Source organism: Zingiber officinale, chromosome 11B, assembly GCF_018446385.1.
Source record: "Zingiber officinale cultivar Zhangliang chromosome 11B, Zo_v1.1, whole genome shotgun sequence".
NCBI lineage: Eukaryota > Viridiplantae > Streptophyta > Magnoliopsida > Zingiberales > Zingiberaceae > Zingiber > Zingiber officinale.
In genome coordinates, this window is record NC_056007.1 from 84222657 (window position 1) to 84245040 (window position 22384).

A 22384-nucleotide genomic window follows, 5' to 3' on the forward strand; every position below is an offset into this window, starting at 1 on the left:
GGTAGTGAATTTCATTTTTAGGTACATAATATTGATTGAGTTCTACTTTCTTGGTTAGACAAGCTTTTGGAATCCAAACCTTGATTTGTTTCTTATTTTGGGTTACTAGTGATATAAATATTTTATTGGTTGAGTTGGACTTATATCCGAGTCCAAATTTATTATACACAACTCATTGTGATTCAATTATCATATCTAGGTACTTGGATCTTGTTGTGAATTTTTCTAAAAGTTCTTTTAGTTCAACAACTTCATTTTTCAATTTGAAATTTTCTTGCTCAAGTTTTGCAACTTGAGTTGGATTTTCAGATTGAACTAGTTCAGTTGTTAAGCTTGATTTTAATTGTTCTTTTAGATTTTGATTTTCCTTAATGAGTTGATTAATTTGGGTTTCTAACTTTGCTAATTTTCTATTCATGCATGTCATAATTTTGAAGAAAGTAGCAAATAAGTTAGAATTAACCTTGTTGGGACCTTCGAAAATGAGTATGGACTCGTAGCTTGACTCGTATTCAGACTCATCATCTTGATCAATTTCGCTTTCTGATTCTAGTTTGGTTGGCATCAGAGTGAGGTAATTTTGCTGCTTTAGTTCTTCGGTGTCCGATTCTTCGGAGGAGGATTCATCCCAAGTTGCCTTCAATGCCTTCTTTCTTCTGGTTGTTTTGGGATTGTCCTCTTTCAGCTTTGGGTACTTGTGCTTATAGTGTTTTTTCTTGTTGCACCCATAGCATGTGACGTTGACTTTGTTGTTGTTAGAGTTAGACTTTATCTTTTGTAGATCCTTCTTGGAGAAATTCTTCTTTTTCCTAGTAAATATTTTTCTTACCAAGTTCATTAGGTGTTCTTCAGTATCTGTTTGGTTCTGGACCAGGATTCTTTAGATGAACTTATAAGAAGAGTGATACCTTTCTCGGTCAGTTTGGAGTTAGTTTGCTCGTGTAGTTCTAATTCGTAAAACAACTCGTCTAATTTAAATTTTGAAAGGTTCTTGAAAATTTTATAGGCATCAACGATAAATGCCCATAATGCATTACGAGGAAATAAGTTTAGTGCGTACCTTATAACGTCTCAATTCTCCATCTGGTGGCTGATTTTGTGGAGTCTATTGAAGATGTCCTTGATCCTCGCGCGTAGTTGGTTAGTCATCTCTCCTTCCTGCATTTTAATATTAAATAATTTATTTAATAAAAGGTCATGTTTGGTTACCTTGGCATCAATCATTCCTTCGTGCAATTCAATGAGTTTGTCCCATAGTTCCTTTACGTTATTGTGTGGGCTGACGCAGTTCAATTCTTTTTTTGTGAGTCCGCACTAAAGGGTGTTAACGACTTTGAATTCAATTTGTGCCTTCTTTTTCATCTCAAGGTTCTAATTTTCTGAGTCAAGGGGTATTTTAATAACTTCATCCATTGCCACATTGTATCCTCGTCAAATAGTGAACCACTAATGGATGTCGGTTTTAAGGTATACCTCCATCTGCTTCTTCCAATATGAGAAGTCATCTCCGTTGAACAGTGAGGGACGAGCGGTATTGTATCCTTCAATTTAGGCCATGTGATTGTTGAAATAAAAAAAGTTAAATAGATATCAAGACTTGGTCTTAGGGTAAGTAATGTGATAGAAAGAATCAGACGAAAAACTCGAGTGGTATTGCACCAACTTGAGAAAAAATGAAGCAAAAAAGGATTTATTCGAAGAGGTAATATACCAATTCAAATAGATTCAAAAAACTAAATTTCGAAGAAAAATAAAGCGTAAAAGAAACAAACAATTAAACTCCCTACTTGATTGGTGGTTGCATCAATTCAGAGCTTACAGAGCTCTGATACCACTTATAGAATCATAGCAAACGTGAGAGGGGAGAGGGTGAATTACTTGGTTTTAGAAACTTTATTTTTTGGTTTTACAAAAATGAGTATACAACGGAAAAGATAGAAACAGAAACAAAAAGAAACGAGAACTCGATCGGTTACTTGATTCAGAGTCTTCGGTGACTCATACTCCAAGACACACGATTCCTCAAATCGTATCGATGGGTCCACTATAATTCTCTTCCAGAACTACCGAAAGAGGAAAACGAGTATAATAGAAAATTTAGGACAAGTGTAACAAGCTATACTTTCCTTTAAGCAGTAATTAAGTACAGAATTAAACTTTCGTTACCCAACACTTTTGAAGATGATCGGATCGAGCTTGGTGTTGGATGACTTCTCAGCAGTAGTCAAGCGTAGTAGCGTCACAACACAGCTGGAGGACGAAGTCGGAGTAGCGGGAAACTGAAGGGTCGCGTATTGAACTTGTAAGTGAGTTGTGTGGAATGCTTGGCTGAACCCCTCTTTTATAGGTTGTTTAGGGTGCCTCCAAGTGCAAGTTTGATCCCAAAAGCCTCGGTCATGATAAGCTCTGCTTACTGTGGTTGTTATCTACTCGAAGGTGTTGGTGCAATTGACCTCTAGGGTTTCGATGTTTGACAATATGACCAAGGATTGACCCAAACATGACTTGATGTTTGGGAGAGAGAAGTCTAGTCAGGACTAGATGACTAGCAAAGGTAAGTCCTAACCAAAGGTAAGGCAAAGTGGAAATCCCGATGAGTGAAGCCGGACCCTAGTGAGTGAAGCTAGGTGGTGGAAGTCCCGGTGAGTGAAGTCGGGCCATAGTGAGTGAAGTTAGGTGAAGGAAGTCCTGGTGAGTGAAGCCAGACCCTAGTGAGTGAAGCTAGGTGGAAGAAGTTCTGGTGAGTGAAGTCAGGCCCTAATGAGTGAAGCTAGGTGGAGGAAGTCCTGGTGAGTGAAGCCAGACAATGGAAGTCCTAATGAGTGAAGCTAGGCAACCCTAGGAGGTAACCCTAGGTTATACTTGCATTCTGGTAATACTGTGCTAACTCAATGTTGCAGGGAAGCTCAGCTAGGTCGACGGGCTGACCGGATAGCTGGCACAAAGCCCAAACAGGTTGAAGGGTTGACCTTGACGTCTGGCAGATAAGTGAAGGTAAGTCACTGGAGGGGAGTGACTGTGAGGACGCGTTCCCAGGAAGGGAACATTAGGCGTCGATCCGACTTAGACCCATTTCGAATATCTAAGCCGAGATCATGACTAGATTCCAGTCTCGAGAGACAGAATCTAATTAATATTCTATTTGATTTTTAACTATGCTAATACTCTGTTTTGCAGGATATATATCTTATATTTGCCTCCGGACTAACGTTTTCTTACAGGAAGAAATCTGTTGGAAAATGAGGGTCCGGGCGCCCGGGATGGTTCCGAGCGCCCGGAGGTGAAATTTTATCCCAACGTCGCCTCGCCAAGTGGAACTCACTGATTGGCTCGGCTACGTCACATCCAGGGTACCATGAAGGTTCCGGGCGTCCCGAACCTCCTATATAAGGAGGGTCAAGGCTGGAGTCACCATAACAACTGACAATCTGCTCTCCTGTGCTCCTGCAACACAGCGAAGCTACTCCGACCATGTGCTATTCTTTTGTTTTCTTCCTTTTATCGGTATTGCTTTTCTATTAGCATTCTTGTAATTTAGTTTGTAATCAAATATTCGAATTGCTAGTGGATTGTCCATCGGAAGCACTCTTGCGTGCGGGCCTTGGAGTAGGAGTCGACAAAGGCTCTGAACCAAGTAAAAAATAACTCGTGTTAGCATTGCTTTATCCTTTTGCATTTACTTTTCCACTGCGTACTCCTTCGATAATTTTTAATCGATATTCACCCTCCCTCTATCAAACGCTTATGATCCAACAGAAGGCGCCTCCAAACACTCTTAGGCACCTCCAATACGCCTTGGAGGTGCCTCTAATGCTTCCACGGCGCCTCCATGCCATGAAGCCTTATTGCAAACTTATCCTCTTGAGGGCGCCTCCCGACTCGTCCAGGGCACCTTCAAACTATGATCCGAGGCACCTCGGACACTGTTCATTCAAGGTTGATTTTTTCTCATTTTATCCTACAAAATGTGTTAGTGTAAAAAAAATTAATAACAAAGTATACCTTGCAAAGCAAAATTAGCACAATAATAATAAATCGTATTAATTGGATCATGTCTGTCTAAAACCAGGATCTAATCAAGGTCGCAGTTTAGGGATTCAAAATGGACTTTAATGCGGTGATGGAGGGAGGCCTACCTGGTACAGGGTCAACTGTCAAGGTGGAGGTCAAATTTAAGGTGGTCAATGCACGGGTGTCAAAGGACCGAGCGGAGGACAATTACAATGGCCGGTCGGGTGGTCAGGCCCCGACCGACAAGAGATGGGTCCAAGAAGACCCTCATTCCAGCTCGAGATGATATGCAAGACAACCGGCACTCAATACGGACCAGCAAGACAAGGTGGTCAATACACGAGTGTCAAAGGCCCAAGCGGAGGACAATTGCAATGGTTGGTCGGGTGGTCAGGCCTCGATCGACAGGAGACGGGTCCAAGCATACCCCCATTCTGACTCGGGATGATACGCAAGACAGTCGACGCTCAATACGGAGCAACAGGATGCCGAGGGAAACTGCATAGCTAGTCTGAACGAGGAAAGATATGCTATTACATGGTCACCGCATAGAAGAACAACAGAGGCTGACAGAGTGGTGGAGTCCCAGCCGAGCGACTACCCCTCTTGGCCAAGCAGCGGGACCTGGCCATGGACAGAGCGGAGTTCCAGTCGAGCGGCTACCTCGCTCGACCAAGTAACGGGACCACTATAGTATCTCTCGACAACCTTTTGGGAGATAGTGCTGCTAACACGAGGCATGGTCGACAGGCTGATCGTATGACAGAAACTTCTATTGTTGTGTTAAGGATATGCATGCCCTGTTAAAATATGGTGTCAGAGGTACTTTCCTGATAAGGTCCTTTCATGGGACACATAGGAGATCGGGCCCATGTCTCGAGAAGCACGCACGCTGCCCACCAGGACTCTATATAAAGGGGGGTCAATCACCGGCGGAGATACGCATTATCTACTGTTGGCGCATAGTGCTACTGTTGCTATGCTTCTCCACATTTTTCGGTGAATGACTTGAGCGTCGGAGAGCCAACGTTGGGGACCCCTTCCCTGACTTGACATTGACGTTAATTATGTTGCAGAGCGGAACAAGGTCCATAGCTGGTCAGCGGAGCCGCCACCTCCCTAGCTTTCCAGCTTCACGCTTTCGGGCAAGATCATTTTGGCGTCGTATGTGGGAACGCAACCTGTATCCGAACAAGAAGATGGAAGACGTTGGAAAATTCACAACGGTAACGCTGATGCAAGAGGAGCTTGACATTTTGATACAAGCCCGAGCGACGAAGATAGTGGAGCAACAGCAACAATAGGCGTTGGACGAGCGCCAACAAGCGATGGCCGAGCGCCAAGCACAGGAGCCCGCAGCATCAGCCGCTGGTCGACCAGCTGAATACAGTGACCGAGCGAATCGAGTATCTGTTTGGGGTAACAACAAGAAGTCGACCAGCACATATGGGGAGGTGCCCAATGCGCCTATCCCCTTCCACTGAGTGATGTTCGGGACCCCATTAGAGGAACGGGGCCGAGTGGACAAGGACCGGGGGTCTTCGTCAGATGATGCGCCGGTTTGGGACGTAAGGAAAGGGAAGACACCGAGGAACAATGATTCACCCGAGCGAATCAACCAGCAATTTTCGGAGGAGATTCTAAACGACCCTTTGCCAAAGCACTACATGCCGCTGGTGATTAGAGAGTACAACGAAACCACCGACCTAGACGACCATTTAGCCAAATATAACAGTGCGGCCACACTTCATCAATACACCGATGGATTTAAATGTCGGGTCTTCTTCACCACTCTCTCTGGATCAGCACAACGTTGGTTCAAGAGATTACCGATCGACTCAATCCACCACTTCAAGGACTTCCGAGCGACATCTCTACACCATTTCGCCAACAGCCATCGCCACTAAAAGACGAGCGTAAACTTATTTTCATTGAAGCAAGGACCTAGGGAGGCACTAAGGGCTTACATCCAACGCTTCAATCAGGTGGCCATGGACATCTCAGCAATCTCCTCAAATGTATTAGTGAACACCTTCACCCAGAGGCTCACTGAAGGGGAGTTCTTCTGATCGTTCATTCGGAAGTCTTCGAGGGACTTCGAACACTTGCAAAGGAAGACAATAGAATACATAAACCTGGAGGAAGTCCAAGTATCCAAAAGAAGGGAGGTGCCAATCGAAGCTGCAGCAGTGCTTGAGCCAATCGGCTAAGTTAAAAGTGTGCCAGACTCTTGAGCCAATCGGCTAAGTTAAAAGTCGAGCGGCGACTATAAATCTCTGTCTACGCATTGCAACCATCGAGCGGCGACGTTAAACCCAGTCTTCACCAACCTTTGAGCGATGACGTTAAACCCTAGTCTTCACTGACCTTCATGCGCCGACGTTAAATCCTAGTCTTCACTAACCGTCAAGCGGAGATGTTAAACCCTAGCCTTTACCCACCGTTGAGCGGTGATGTTAAATTTTAGTCCTCATCGACAGTCGAGCAGCGTCCTTAAACCCCTGTCGTTATCAACGATCGAGAGGCGACCTTAAATCCCTGTCGTCATCAGCGGTCGAGCAGCGACCTTAAACCCTGGGCTACATCAGCGGTCGAGCGGCGACCTTAAACTCTTATCTTCGTCAAAGGTCGAGCGATGACGTTAAACCCTGGTCTTCATCAATAGTCGAGCGACGACCTTAAATCCTTGTCTACGCATGTCAATGATCAAGCAACGATCTTAAATCCAAGTCCGCGTCTTCGACAGCCGAGCGACGGTTATAAAATCGAGACCAACGAAAACAACTTATCTAAGCAATCAGTACTACGCCGACCGGTTGGCCACGGAGCCACACTTGGAAAGGGTAAGCGGTTCGTAGTCCTACTCGATCTTGAGCAGCAACACAGGGACAAGCAAGTCAAAAAATAAAACAAGGGAGTGTCGAACGGCGCAACACGAGATAGTGACATCAAATAAAAATGTTCGCCGAACGGGAGACCATTCATTAATACACTTGCATAGTTTTTACAAGGTCAGAAGGGCAATACAAAAAAGAAGGTATGCAGGAGCAGGCTCACTCGAGGTAGTTGAGCACGTCATCAGGCAGGGATTAGGTCATCTTGTCCCGGTTGATGACCTTGCTCATCAGGATGGTCGGAATATGGTCGTTGCTCTTCAATTGGTCAAGTGTTCCCGTCGATGGCAAGGTTGAAAAGACGAAGTGCCCGATCGGTGACCTTGTCATTGAAGGTGTCCGAGCGGAGGTAGACTCGCTTCATGAGCTCAAACTGGTTGGACTCACCACCCTAAATCCCTAATAAGTCTTGATGACTTCTCGGGATACTCCAGCTCTGCCTTCAGCTTGGCCAGCTCCTCATCCTTGGTGTCGAGCCAGGCTTTCGCTACAAATCGATCGACCGACCTGCCTTCTCGCTCGGCGTTCAGCGAGGCCTCCGCCTCCTTCAGGTTCTGTGCCAACACCTGAAACTCTTTGTTCTTGATTTCCAGGTCTTCGATGGCCCGAAGCTTCTTAGTGTTGGCCGAGTGGATCTTCGCCTCAAAGGAGGTGACATGCTTATTGAGCTAAGCCAATTGTGTAGCCTGGTCGGTGCTTTTACCCCTCTCCACTTCCAACAATTCGGAGCTCTTATTCAAATCGGCCCTTAATTGGGCTAGTTTAGCACTCATCTGCTCCACTTGCACTTGTAAAGCAACTGATTGGCCACTCGGAGCACGTAGCTGCTAGACTTCGTGCTCCAAATAAGCGAGTCTGTGACACATGGCCAGACTTTCAACCCAAAACTATAGCAACAAGAAATGTGTAAGAGTTGAACGGATGAAAAGTAAATATAAAAACAGCGTACGTACCCTAGTGGACATCTGAGTGTGACTGTTGGCGAGCTCCCCCAAAGAGATGACCACCGCACAAGCCCGAGCATCGACCTATATCTGTGCGAGCGACCCTTGAATCCTGATCTGATGCTCGGGGGTGAGGGACGCTGGGTCATCCACGTTGTGATACTCGTCCATCAGTAGATAGATAATTGACATTATTTGCCTCTGGATGCTCGGACCAGAGGGGTCTAAAGTTGCCCTACCAAAAGACCGGGATGCTGGAACTGGTCAGATACGGGACACTTGTGTCGCTGGCAAAGGCGATGGCATGAATGTGATCGGCGACGCGCAAATTATCCCTTGAGGTAGTCCAGATAGCGATGGTGTCCGGTCGGATGATATAGACGCAGGGAGTTCCACGATTCCTTGCTCGAGAAGCGGAAGTGAGGTCTCACCTTGCTCGGAGGACGGTCGGGAGATGACCATTGTTGGGGTCTGCAAGGTAGAGGTTGCAGATCGGGAGGACCCCCTCCGCTCAGCGTCTCTTCCGAAGTCGTAGGGGTTCGCCAGAGGTAGCTGACTCCGAAGTGACAACGATCGAAATCATCAATGGTCGCTCGGACGGGAGGTCAGCAGTAGCTGCCGCTCCACTAGTTGCTGTCTGGTTGGCTCCCCCTCCACTCCCCCGCACTTGTGTTCCCTCATTGTCGTTGTGATGATCCTCATGGGAGCCGACCGGCTGCAAGCCGCGGCTCTCCAGCTCGGCCACGGTCGTAACGTTGATCTCTGCGTTTGCAAGCTTGCATTTGTTGGCTAGACGCGCTCGCAACATAATTCGAGTTGCACAAAAGGAGGAAAAATCGGTTAGATTCAAAGGTTGGGAGAAGAAAGAGCATACTTAGGCTAGACGAAAGATTCGTGTGGATCGGACTCAAGTCGAACACGTAAAGGACGCCTTCCAGCAACAACTTGTGGATATGATACTTCTGACCGGCCAGGTTCGAAGCTGCATGGAGGTAATCCGATCGGCTTTTGTACTTCTTGAGCTCCGAAGGGTTCGACACTTCAAGCTACCAGCTGGTCGAGAAATCTGACCGCTCAGGAAAACGTACGAAGAAGAAGTAGTCTATCCAATGCTTGTTGGAGGATAACATCTTGTCAAAGAATACTAAGCCCACTCGGGCTTAGAAGAGAAAAGTGTTAGAGTGTATACTAAAAGCCTAGCTTTTGGTATAAACATTTATCTAGAAATAAAAATCACATTGGTCAAATGTCTACATTTATGATAAATGTAGTTGTTCAATTAATTTATATTGTAGATAACATGGTGTGTGGTGTCACACACAGAGGATCATGTTATCAGTACCTTATAAATTATAAACAGTAACTCACGACCATAATGGAAAGGAACAAACCATTGGAAGGTCGTAGTGTAATTAGGTATTAGTTTATCTTAACTATATAATTACACTAGTACACTTAGAGTGTATTGAGTAGGACCATTAGAGGTCGTTTCTTTTATACTGACTTTATAAAGAAACAAAGACCTCAGTTATTATGGAAGTGTGTGCTCTTAATCCTAATATAATAACAAGCACATATATTTGATATTTATTTCTTTAATTTATCAATGGGTGAGATTTAGTTCGATGAATCAATAAGCCCGATAAGTTGGAAAATGATATAACTTATAGTGTGTATTGTTGATTATAGAAGAAAACTGTGTCCTAGTGATCTAGGTTGAGAATGTCCTCAAGAGGAGCTCATAAGGATTGTCATGTTAAACCCTGCAGGTGGACTTAGTCCGACATGACGATAAGGTTGAGTGGTACTACTCTTGGACTAAGATATTAATTAAATGAGTTGTCAGTAACTCGCTTAATTAGTGGACATTTGACATCTTAAACACAGGGAGACTAACACACTCATAATAAGAAGGAGCCCAAAATGTAATTTGGGATTGGTGCGGTAGTTCAATAATAGTTCTTTAGTGGAATGAATTATTATTGATGGAATTAAGTTGTGTGTTCGGGGCGAACACGGGAAGCTTAATTTCATCGGGAGACCAAAACCAATTCCTCCTCTCGGTCCCTATCGTAGCCTCTTGTATATAGAGATTTATACCCACCACATACCCACCTTCTTACCCAACCAATAGGGGTCGGCCAAGCTAAGCTTGAAGCTCAAGCTTAGGGCCGGCCAAGCCTAAAGGTTGGACTTAAGGTGGCCGACCAATAGCTTGGAGCCCAAGTTTAGGTGGTCGGCCACATCATATTAAAAAGGATTTTTTATTAAAATTATTTCTTATGTGGATATCATAGTTTTAAAAGAGAGTTTAAAAATTAAATCTTTCCTTTTAAAGCTTTCTACAAAAGATTAAGAAAAGATTTGAAATCTTTCCTTATTTGTAGATTGAAAGGAGATTTTATTTTAAGAAAAACTTTCCTTTTGACCATGATAATAATTTTAAAGAGAAGTTTAAAAATTAAATATTCTCTTTTATTAGTTTCTACAAAAGATTAAGAAAAGATTTGATATCTTTCCTTATTTGTAGATTGAAAAGAGATTTTAATTTTTAGAGATAACTTTCCTTTTGGAAATTATCCACATGTTTAGAAGAAGAATTTTAATTTATAAAATTTCCTTTTATTAACCAATCATGAAGGGATAAAATTATTGGAGAAATTTTTATAAATTTCTAGAAACAAATTAGGAAGTTTTAATTCTTGTGTGAATTAAATTTTCCTTGTTTTGGGGAATTAGAAGTGGCCGGCCATTATTATTAAAAGAAGAATTTTTTTTTAATTAAAATAATTTTTCTTTTTTATGACAAAAGAATTAAGGAATTTTTTATTAAAATTTCCTTATTTGTCAAGACCAAGGATTATAAAAGAGGGGGTAGAGGTGCCTTCACGGGTGATCAACTCTATTATTCTTCTCCTCTCTTTTCCTCCTTGGTGGCCGACCCTAGCTTCTTCCTCTTCTCTTCTTCTTATGGCCGGCGGCAACCTCTCTTGGAGCTCTTGATGGTGGCCGGTTCTAGCTAGGAGAAGAAGGAGAGAAAGGTGATTTTGTTTCTTGCATCCCTTGGAGCTTGGTGATGGTGGCCGGACCTCTACTTCTCTTGGAGAATTGTGGTGGCCGAAACTTGCAAGGAAGAAGAAGGTGCTTGGTGGTTCTCATCTCGGAAGATCGTTGCCCACACAACGCCCGAGGTTAGAAGAGGAATACGGTAGAAGATCAAGAGGTCTTTTTAGAAGGTATAACTAGTAATTTTTCCTTTCCGCATCATGCTAGTTATTTATGGAAATAATACCAAATACAAGAGGCTTACGATTCTAGTATTTCGAATATGTTTTTCGAACTTGTGTTCTTTTATTTTTCTTTTCCTTGTGATTTGATTGTTCTTTTTTGTTGACCTAAAGTTATTTTAGGAAATTAAATATTAGCTTTCCATAAAAGGTTTTGTCTAGTCGGTGGTGGTTGTTCCCATATCCAAGAAGGTCATGTGCCTCGCCAGTATTGGGAACCAATTATGGAAATTAATATTTAATGGAATTAATAACTTAGGTGATTTGGATCAAACGTGTTAAGTTCCGCAGGAGATCCAAGTCTAAATCTTAAAGAACAAATAGATTAAGTTTTGGATCAAACGTGTTAAGTTCCGCAGGCGATCCAAAATTTAATTTAAAAGAACACATGGTAGCTAGGAAAAGGTTCAGACCTTTGTACAAAATTTTTGTACAGTGGAACCTCTAGGTTTTCCGAGTAGCAACCAACAATTGGTATCAGAGCTAGGGTATTGCCTCTGTGTATTTGGTATTAGTTTAATTATGCACATGTCATACATAATTTAGGCAGATTAATAGTAGGATGTGCTAACTTTGTGGATGCAGGATCCAACTATTATGGCTTATAGTTATTATGTGTGTGATTGGACCCTTGGACATGTCAAGGGCATTTTATTGTGTGTGCATGATTGTATTATAAAATACAGCAGGAGCTGTATTTAGTTTTATTAGGATTTTATTTTTTGATCTAGATACATGTACATTCCTTCGAGGAATATAGGATCGAAAAATGTAAAATTCTATTTATGTCGCGGATCGAGTCTTGCAAGGCGTGGAACCTTTTAAGGACCAGAGGCGCAGCAGAACAAGGAGCAAGATGGATGCGACAACTAGACCCGGTGGCAGTGGCCAAAGATGGCAGCAGCTAGGGTTGGTGACACACGGAGGACAACAATAGATAAAAGTCATAATAGTTGAAAATTAGTTTTTCTATTTATTATTTTTTATGCTGTGTTGTGCGTGCTTGTTAGTATGCATATTTAGTAGGCTAGCATAGTTAAAATTCCTCATTTATAAATAACTAAGTGGGAGAGGGATTTTTAAGTAAATCCCATGGTCTCCATTACTGGTTTGTAAGTGATGCAAACAAGCTTGCGCGTTGGCTCTGAGTGCCTTCCTCCATAACGGATGAGCTTGTTTGTGGATCACTAGAACAGACTTCCATTTTTGGATGACTATAGGAAGTTAATTAAGAGCGTGTGATCTTCCCCAACGGAAGGGGCATAATCTTATTAATGGACTTAGTGTCAAGTAATGGTATACACTTAGACACATTTAATAGTATCCTCCCCAACGGAGTCACTACTATCACTCGTGTGACCAAAAGGAAATCAACTATTGATTTGTCATAAAACTAGATTGGCAATATAATAAAATTAATAAACCCCTCTTACAAATATTTGAATTTGTATACGTCCACACTAACGTGGCATACAAGATTCATGGTGTTTGAGGTAATTTTATTTGTCAAAAAGTTATATTGACAAGATAGTCAATGGGTAAAACCCTCCTCTTACAAATGATGAATTTGTATACATCCACACTAACGTGGCATGCAAAATTCACGGTGTTTGAGGTGTTGGTAAATTTAAATAATATTGTTTGAGGAATCAATGTTATTTTAAATTCAAAGCGTTTTGACCAAATATTTGATCAAAGACAGATCAACTATTAATTTTATTCGTTATAAAGTAAAGTTGACGAGATAATAAAATTAATGAATAAAATCTCCTCTTCGATTTTGTATACACAAAATTCATGGAGATTTTAAGGAGTTGATCTTGACCAAATATTTTTGAGATTCTTAAGATGTTTGTCAATCCCTAGTAGTCATACTATAGAAAAGACTTAGTAGTCCCAATTGTAATGATTGGAAATAGGACTTGGACATTAAGGTAGACTGTCTTCTTAGAACTAAGAACAATTTAGGTGTATTTAATTCATTAGTTGAAACATGCCAAGTGGTGTTATCTACCAGAACCTGGAGTGTAGATACAAGATGCCATTAATCATGTCTGCAATTCATTGCAGGGTTCCAGGAAACCCGACAACTAAATGAAAGGTAAATCACCGTCCACATGGGCACTACTGTAAAAGTGGTAGCTGTTGCAGTGGGAGATGCTTATCCTTTGATAAGAATAAAATATGGATTTTAAGTAATTGTCTTTATGTACCAAGTTTAGAAAGAACCTGATTTCAGTTTCTAAATTATTATAGATATTGTGTCTATTTTGATAACAAAGTTGTTATCAAGAAAAATAGGGAAGTTATCTATTCTGGTATGATGGTTGACAATTTATAATCCAATAACTCTCACGATGCAACAAATGGAAATTAGTAACACATCTTCTAATTTTAAGAGAAAGCAACCTTCGGAAATGAACCAATTATATCTTTGGCACCTAAAGCTAGGTTATACTTAAGTAGGATTCATTGGTAGCTGATGAACTTTTGGGTTCATTGGTAGTGGAAATCTTTCCAACCTGCGAGTCTTACTTGGAAGGAAAATAACCAAGAAGCTTTTAAGTCCAAGGGGTATGGAGTCAAAGATATGTTGAAATTGGTTCATTCTGATTTGTGTGATCCTATGACTATCCAAGCAAGAGGTTGTTTCAAATATTTCATCTATTTTATAGACAACTATTCAAGATACAAATAAATTTACTTAATGTACCGCAAGACTAAGTACTTTGATTAGTTCAAAGAGTACAAGGCTGATGCGGAGAAATGTTAAAGTAAATGTCACTATGGTAAGATCGTAGTGGCAAGTACCTCTTGGGAGAATTTAGGAGTCACTTATCAAAAGTAGGGATTCAATCCCAACTAACTGCACCTGGTACACCCCAATAGAATGGTGTAGTAGAAAGAAGGTAAAGGACTCTTATGAAATAATTAGATAGATGATGAGTTATTCAGAAAATTACCAAATTTGTTTTAAGGATAAACTCTGAAAACGAAAGTGAACATAGTACCTTCCAAGTTAGAACTCTCTACTCATATAGAATTGCTGAATAGGTGAAAACCTATTTTGAAGCATATTCGGATTCGGGTAATCCAGCACATATGTTAAAGAGAGACAATGATAAGTTGGATAGGAGTTCACTTGTTTGTAAGTTATCCTAGATAAACAAAAGTAGGTTTATAGTCTTAAAAATCAGAAGGTCATTGTTAGCATCAATGACTGATTTTTTTTTAGAAAAGGACTATATAATGAACCACATGCTTATAAGTAAATTTGTTCTTAAGGAAATAATAAAGGACATGTCTAACCTAGTACCAACTGTACAAGATGAGATACCACAAGAAAACTACAACACGTATCACAAATTGATACACAATTACAGAAAGTGTCTTGTTGTAGTGGGAGGGTTGTTATACAACCTAAATAGGTTCATGTTTTGGGAGAGTTTTTGGACTCGATCCCTGGAGGACATGAACCTGATCTCCGGTCATATGATGAAGCACTCCAAGATAAAGATGCAGCATCTTGGCAAAGAGTAATGAATAAAAGAATTAGAATATATGTATTCTAATAAAATCTGGAAGCTTGTAGAATCACCAAATGGTGTAAAAGCCGTTGGGTGTAAAAAGGTCTATAATAGGAAAAGAGGGATAGACAGGAAGGTAGTAACTTTCAAAGCAAGGCTTGATGAAAAAGGAAACTTTTTCACTGGTAGTCATGCTTAAGTCTATCCGGATTCTTTTATCTATTTGGCAAGAGGATGTCAAGACATCATTCCTTAATGGAAGTCTTGAAGAAAGCATCCATATAAAGCAGCCAGAAGGGTTCATTGCAAAGGGCTAAGAGCATCTTGTGTGCAAGCTCAATCAGTCTATGGACTGAGGCAAAGCTTCAAGGTCTTGGAACATCCGGTTTATCAAAGTAATCCAGATCTATGGATTTAGTAACCGGATAAGTCTTGTATACAAAAGGTGTGATGGAAGCGTGGTGGTATTTCTTGTACTATACGTAGATAACATTTTTAGTAGTTGGAAACAATATCAAAATGTTGTCAGAAGTAAGGGTATGGTTGTCCAAACAATTCGATATAAAGGACTTGGGAGAATGTATATATTCTTGAGATCAAAGTAATAAGGGATCGCAAGAAAAAATATATTTTACTTATCCCAAGCTTGATACATCGGAAAAATCCTTCCTCATTTTAAGCATGCAAAACTCCTAGAAAGGTTTCTTACCTTTTAAGCATGGAGTGTCTTTATCTAAAGAGATGTCTCCGATGACATCAAAGGAGATTGAGGACATGTAGGCAGTTCTTTATGCTTCGAAAGATAGACAGGCTAATGTATGCTATGCACGAGATCAGAAATCTGTTTTGCCAAGGGCATAGTTAGCAGATATCAAAGTAACCCTAGACAAGGACATTGGACTGCAGTAAAGCATATATTAAAGTACCTTAGAGGCACTAGAGATTATATGCTAGCTTACAAGGCAGTTAATTTGGTCCCTGTGGGTTGCATGGATTTTGACTTCCAATCGGATAGGGACAATAATAAGTCAACCTCGGGGTTTTGTGTTTACTTTAGGAGGTAAAGTCATAACTATGGAAGAGTGATAAGCATAGGTGTTTTTCTGGACTCCACCATAGAAGCTTAGTATATGGCAGCCTCTGAGGAAACCATAAAAGCTGAATGACTTAATTACCTCAAGATAGACTTAGATATGATTTCTAGTTTGTCCAAAGATTATTACAATTTATTGTAATAATAATGGTGCAGTAACAAACTCGAAGAAACCATGAGTCTATAAGGCAAGTAAACACAATAGAGCGCAAGTACTACCCAATACGAGAAATCGTATAAACGAGGAGAAGTTGTTGCCGCCTAGAATGCATCAGATGATGACCTATAGATCTTTTCACTAAGGTCCTTAAGGCGAGAGCTTTTGATGGACATGTTGAAGGGTTGGGAATCAGATGTATGGCAGCAGATATGGCAGCTTAGTCTTTTAGTATAAGTGGGAGATTGTTAGAGTGTATACTAAAAGCCTAGCTTTTGGTATAAACATTTATCTAGAAATAAGAATCACATTGGTCAAATGTCTACATTTATGATAAATGTAGTTGTTCAATTAATTTATATTGTAGATAACATGGTGTGTGGTGTCACACACAGAGGATCATGTTATCAGTACCTTATAAATTATAAACAGTAACTCACGACCATAATGGAAAGGAACAAACCATTGGAAGGTCGTAGTGTAATTAGGTATTAGTTTATCTTAACTATATAATTACACTAGTACACTTAGAGTGTATTGAGTAGGACCATTAGAGGTCGTTTCTTTTATACTGACTTTATAAAGAAACAAAGACCTCAGTTATTATGGAAGTGTGTGCTCTTAATCCTAATATAATAACAAGCACATATATTTGATATTTATTTCTTTAATTTATCAATGGGTGAGATTTAGTTCGATGAATCAATAAGCCCGATAAGTTGGGAAATGATATCACTTATAGTGTGTATTGTTGATTATAGAAGGAAACTGTGTCCTAGTGATCTAGGTTGATGATCCTGTCCGAACCAGGAGTCAACGGACACTGGGCACGTGGCGCTCCCTGCTGAATCCTCGAGCGCTCCGGCGAACCTGCAGCAAAACCGAGCCGGGAGGGGTGTCCCGGCGACGGCCCTCCGACGCTCAAGTCAGGCGAGGAATCACGAATAGGTGGCCTCAAGATGAAGACTTTTTTTTTCTTACCTCCGGTGAAGAAATGGAGACCTTATATAGACCTCTCGAAGAAGCCTGGGCGCGCCAATCAAAGCAACCACCTGCTTTTGACCATGCCCAGGTATGGGTCTGTCAGAAGGACGTCCATGAGGCCATACTGCTACTGTATCAACCTTTCCATGATGTGACAGCAAGATCCTCCATCGTGCGATCTTATGTACGGCCTAATCATCAGACATGCTTCTGCTGATATCCCATAACCCGAGCCGAGCGCATAGGCCGCTCGGCCACCTTTGTACCCTCGCCCCTATCCTGGCTGAACGGACCACCCGATCGGCCCTTCGGTCCCAGCCGAGCGGACTTCCGCTCGGCCCTTCGATCTTCCTGCCTTGGCGTCGGAAACCCAAGCCCATGGATGGGTTATCTCTAGCTCTGCTCGGACCATTACCCGCTTGGCCCGCCCTCCATCCGTCCTTAGGCTGGGACCCTTCAGAAGGTGGGCCCCCCATTCTTACCGCTGGATCACTTGCCTTCCCTTCAAGTCTAATCGAAGGAGGAAGTGAGTCCGACTGACTGGACTATATGTGTCCGAGCGGGCGGTCGCCGCCTTTCCGTAGCTTATAATATCCATGGGGCCGTTCGGCCCTTCTGCCAAATTCAGCCGCTCGACTCTTCGTTTTGGTTGTCTTGTCGCTCAACATGGGTGTTTGCTTGTCTAAATCTTCTCGGAAATCGTGCAATCTTTTTCATTAAGGCGAAGCGTGCGCAGTATGGGCGCATTAATTGCGCTCGATGACAGGGCGCCACGTGTCGACCATTGTGTGGCGGCGGCGTCACTTACGATGGGACGCCCCCGTTTGAAATGGACGGCCCGATGGCGTCCTCGTTTCTCGTGACCTAGATCGGACGGCGGAGGCTGACCGGCCTCGGCCGTATAAAGCCTCCGTCCCCTTTTTTGGTCGGTCACTTGCTCGCGCTTTGTCTTTCTGTTTCGTTCTGTTGCTACGGCCTCCGGCGATCCAGTGTCTGTTTTTAGACGGCTACCATTTCACCGGTGATCCTTCTCGTCCGCTTCCCTCTCAGTGAGTCTTCTCCCTTCGTTTACAAGGTCTTCCCAACTTGTCTTGCCTCTTTTGTTCGCATTCCGTCGATTTCTTGCTATCTTTCTGCTTCTTCGAGATGGCAAGCTCCTCCGGACCCTCTGTTGGTGTTCCCGACCCTTGGTACCTGACCATGGAGAGTCGATTTGATGAGGAGGGTGCTCGGCGCCTTGTTCGGACGTATGGGATTCCTGATAACCATGAAATAGTTATAGCCGACCCGACTGACCGGCCACATGACCCGCCGATCGGCACCATTTGTTTCTTTTTAGATCAATTCCAGGGCGGTCTTAGATTTCCTACCCATCCCTTTATTTTAGAGGTTTGTAACTATTTTCGCATCCCGCTCGGCCAACTTGTGCCGAATTCCTTTAGGCTGCTGAGCGGGGTGGTCGTCCTCTTCAAGCTGCACAGTATCCCTCTTGACCCCAAAATATTCCACTTCTTCTTCTACCCCAAACAATCCGAGCCGGGCACTTTTATTTTCCAAAGTAGAATAGGCTTTAAATTTTTTGATAATATGTCGACCTCCAACAAACACTGGAAGGAGTTTTTCTTCTATATCCGACTTCCCGAGCGGCCCGCATTCCGAACCAAATGGCAGACCGCTGTGCCGACTCAGCCGGAGCTCGGCAAGTTCAGAAGCAATCCAGCTTATCTTCATGCGGCGAACTGGTTGTCCGGTCAGCGATACAAGATCGACCAGTTGCTGCTCAAGGGGGTGTTGTATATTTTCGGATTGTCTCCCGTTCGGGCAAATCTCCCCTTCCGCATGAGTAAGGATTCTTTACTCTCTTAGTCTTTTTGTCTAATTGATTTTAATTTCTGTAGCTGAAGTCATGTGGCGCTCCAAGGCTACCGCTAATTTGAAATTAAAGTCCGTGGAAATTGAAGCGGCCACCAAAAAGAGCTCGCCGAGCGGGGTCTCATCCGCCCGGCAGATGCAAGAGGGGGCGCAATCCGCCCCTGAGCTGCCCCATCCGCTTCAACGGAGGTTGAGGCGGATCCTGCTTCCTCACGGTGGCCCCGTGTCGGGATCCCCCATTGGAGGTTCGGCGGAAACGTCGACGAGACTCCAGCCGTCCGCAGACCCAAGAGGCGGAACCACAGGCGCCGATCGACGTAACTTCGCCGGATCGCACGCCATCACAGATCGGGACCCCTGCGGTTTCGCCCACCGCACAGCCCTCCGGCTCTCCTCCCCGGGCTCGTCGCCGCTTACGTCGGTTGGGCGAAACTTCCACTATAGGGGAGTCCTCGCATCAGGCAGCCGCGACTGAAGAAGCGCCGTCCGACCATCCAACCATCAAGACTACCCTCCGATTCCCATCGGAGGAATATTTACTGTCCGCCGATCGGCCTTCGAGCCCCGTTCATGAAATAACCTTGACGGGTCCGCTCGCCAAGCTTTTTGAGGACGCGCAGATTCAAGTGGCCCTCATGACGCCCAAGCAACTCGGCGACAACAACATGCAGCAGGCCACTCAGGTAAATTCATTTTTCTTCCTGTGCCATGCTACTGTTTGGTTCCTGATTTCATTATTTCCTTTACAGCGCTGGGCTGAGCAAATCGCCACTAGCCATCGGCTAGCCGAGTTGGAGGAGCTCCTGGAAAAACTTCAAGTGTCGGGGGGTCCCACGGCCGAGCGGGAGAAACAAGCCCTCGAGGCCGAACAGAAGAAGGCCGCCGACCTAGCTACAGAGGTGGCTCGACTTGAAGGCCTGGTGAAGATACGCGACGCAGACGTGAAGCGCGCCAGCAGTCGGAAGAAGCGGGCGATCGCGGATCTGGATAAGATGAAGGTTGAAGTCCGGGCCCTAGATCAGCAATCCAAGGATCTTAACGCCCAGCTGAACGCCGAGCGGGAGGACCGTTCGGCAGAACGCACAAAGGCCGAGGTGGACTTGAAGGCAGTCCAAGATACCTTAACCGCTTCCCGAGCGGCACTCAAAAAAATATAAGGAGGGAGAGCCGAGTCGCCTAGCGGCAGTGCGCCAGGAATACCTCCGCTCGGAGCGCTTTGGCGAAAAGTTCGGTGACAACGTCTCCTCAACCTTCATCGAGGCGGTCAAGGTCACCACGGCGTACTTTAAGAAGGGGGGCACCTTCCTGCTGACCTGAGCATTCCCCCTCCTGAACTGGCGGCCATGATTGACGACATCCCGGACGCCTTTTTTAATTTTGAGGATCCGGAGTGATGCAGGTTATTTCAAGTACTTTCTGTATTTCATCCGCTCGGCGGATGTAAAATTTTTGTACGTGCCGTTCGGCATAATTTTTCTTCTAATGAAACGATGCCCATCTGCTTTTGTCTTCTTACTCATTATCCATAATATTCTTCTGTTTGCTTAACGTGTATGCTTAGAGTCAGTCATGCTCTTAAGCGTTCTCCGTCACGCGTCCGATCGGCTTGGCCCATTGCATAAAGTCCGAGCGGGGAGGCCTACTCGCTCTGCACGTATCTTGCTTGCGTGAAGTTAACAAACGCCGAGTATCGAAGGACCAACCCCCAATCGGGCCTGAATGTTTTAATATTTGTAGTTTCCGCGGTTTCTTACTCTGATATTCGTTCGTCCGCTCGGGGTATTTATAGTCGCCGGACCGACTTGATTTTTAACGACGGTGCTCGTCGGCGCGGATGTTTATAGCCGATCGGCGCGGCTCTCGATTTTTAACAACGGTGCTCGTCGGCGCGGATGTTTATAGCCGATCGGCGCGGCTCTCGATTTTTAACGACGGTGCTCGTCGGCGCGGATGTTTATAGCCGATCGGCGCGGCTCTCGATTTTTAACGACGGTGCTCGTCGGCGCGGATGTTTATAGCCGATCGGCGCGGCTCTCGATTTTTAACGACGGTGCTCGTCGGCGCGGATGTTTATAGCCGATCGGCGCGGCTCTCGATTTTTAACGACGGTGCTCGTCGGCGCGGATGTTTATAGCCGATCGGCGCGGCTCTCGATTTTAACGACGGTGTTCGGCGCGGATGTTTATAGCCGATCGAGCGGCTCTCGATTTTTAACGACGGTGCACGCGCGGATGTTTATAGCCGATCGGCGCGGCTCTCGATTTTAACGACGGTGTTCGGCGCGGATGTTTATAGCCGATCGGCGCGGCTCTCGATTTTTAACGACGGTGTTCGTCGGCGCGGATGTTTATAGCCGATCGGCGCGGCTCTCGATTTTTAACGACGGTGCTCGTCGGCGCGGATGTTTATAGCCGATCGACGCGGCTCTCGATTTTTAACGACGGTGCTCGTCGGCGCAGATGTTTATAGCCGATCGGCGCGTCTCTCGATTTTTAACGACGGTGCTCGTCGGCGCGGATGTTTATAGCCGATCGGCGCGGCTCTACGGTTTAACGTCTGGGCTAGACGGGCTTTAAGGCTAACTCCTTACCAGGTCGAGCGACCTTGGCTTTCCTTTTAGCAGAGAATACTCAATGTGCTTTCATCTTTCTACTTCCTGCATCGCAAGTACATAGGCGACCAAAAAGTATATAAATTTATATTTAGCGCACCTTTCACCCGACTTGGAGAACGTACGCTTAGCCGAACGGCTCAGGATCTGCTTCGTCGAGCACTTTGGCTCGGATAATTTCCCTCCGTCCAGACGGTACAGGGCCTTCAATTTTCGAGCGCTTGGCTCGACCCATTTACCTCCGGCCGAGCGGCTCGGGGCCTTCGTTATTTTGTTGGTGGTGCGATCGTCGGAGGCACGTAGTGTTTGGGTAGAGGGTCTCGTAGAATAGCCTCCGAGAATTGGCGATTGATCCGTTCGGGAGATGAGTCCGCCCGGGGAGCTTTCCCTTTTCTGTCATCCCGCCTTGGCATCTCGTCTGAAGAAGATCCCTTATCTCTTCTAGCTAGTACGGCTTCAGGGGTGCGAAACAAGGCTCGATGGAATGCGACGGTGGCTGGAGGTGCTTCCGCTCGGCCACCTGACGCAGATGTTGCTTGTTGCTCAGGCCGCTCGGCTGCTGCTTTCTGTTTTTGTTCCACAAGTTTGGCGGCCCTTATCTCGACCAGAGCTTCGAGTTCTTCCGTCGAAAGCGCCACCGTGTGTTGTCGTCCAGCCTCATCCATTGTTTCCAGTCGGATGCAGGAGCGTTCCCACAGACGGCGCCAATTTGATCCTGTCCGAACCAGGAGTCAACGGACACTGGGCACGTGGCGCTCCCTGCTGAATCCTCGAGCGCTCCGGCGAACCTGCAGCAAAACCGAGCCGGGAGGGGTGTCCCGGCGACGGCCCTCCGACGCTCAAGTCAGGCGAGGAATCACGAATAGGTGGCCTCAAGATGAAGACTTTTTTTTTCTTACCTCCGGTGAAGAAATGGAGACCTTATATAGACCTCTCGAAGAAGCCTGGGCGCGCCAATCAAAGCAACCACCTGCTTTTGACCATGCCCAGGTATGGGTCTGTCA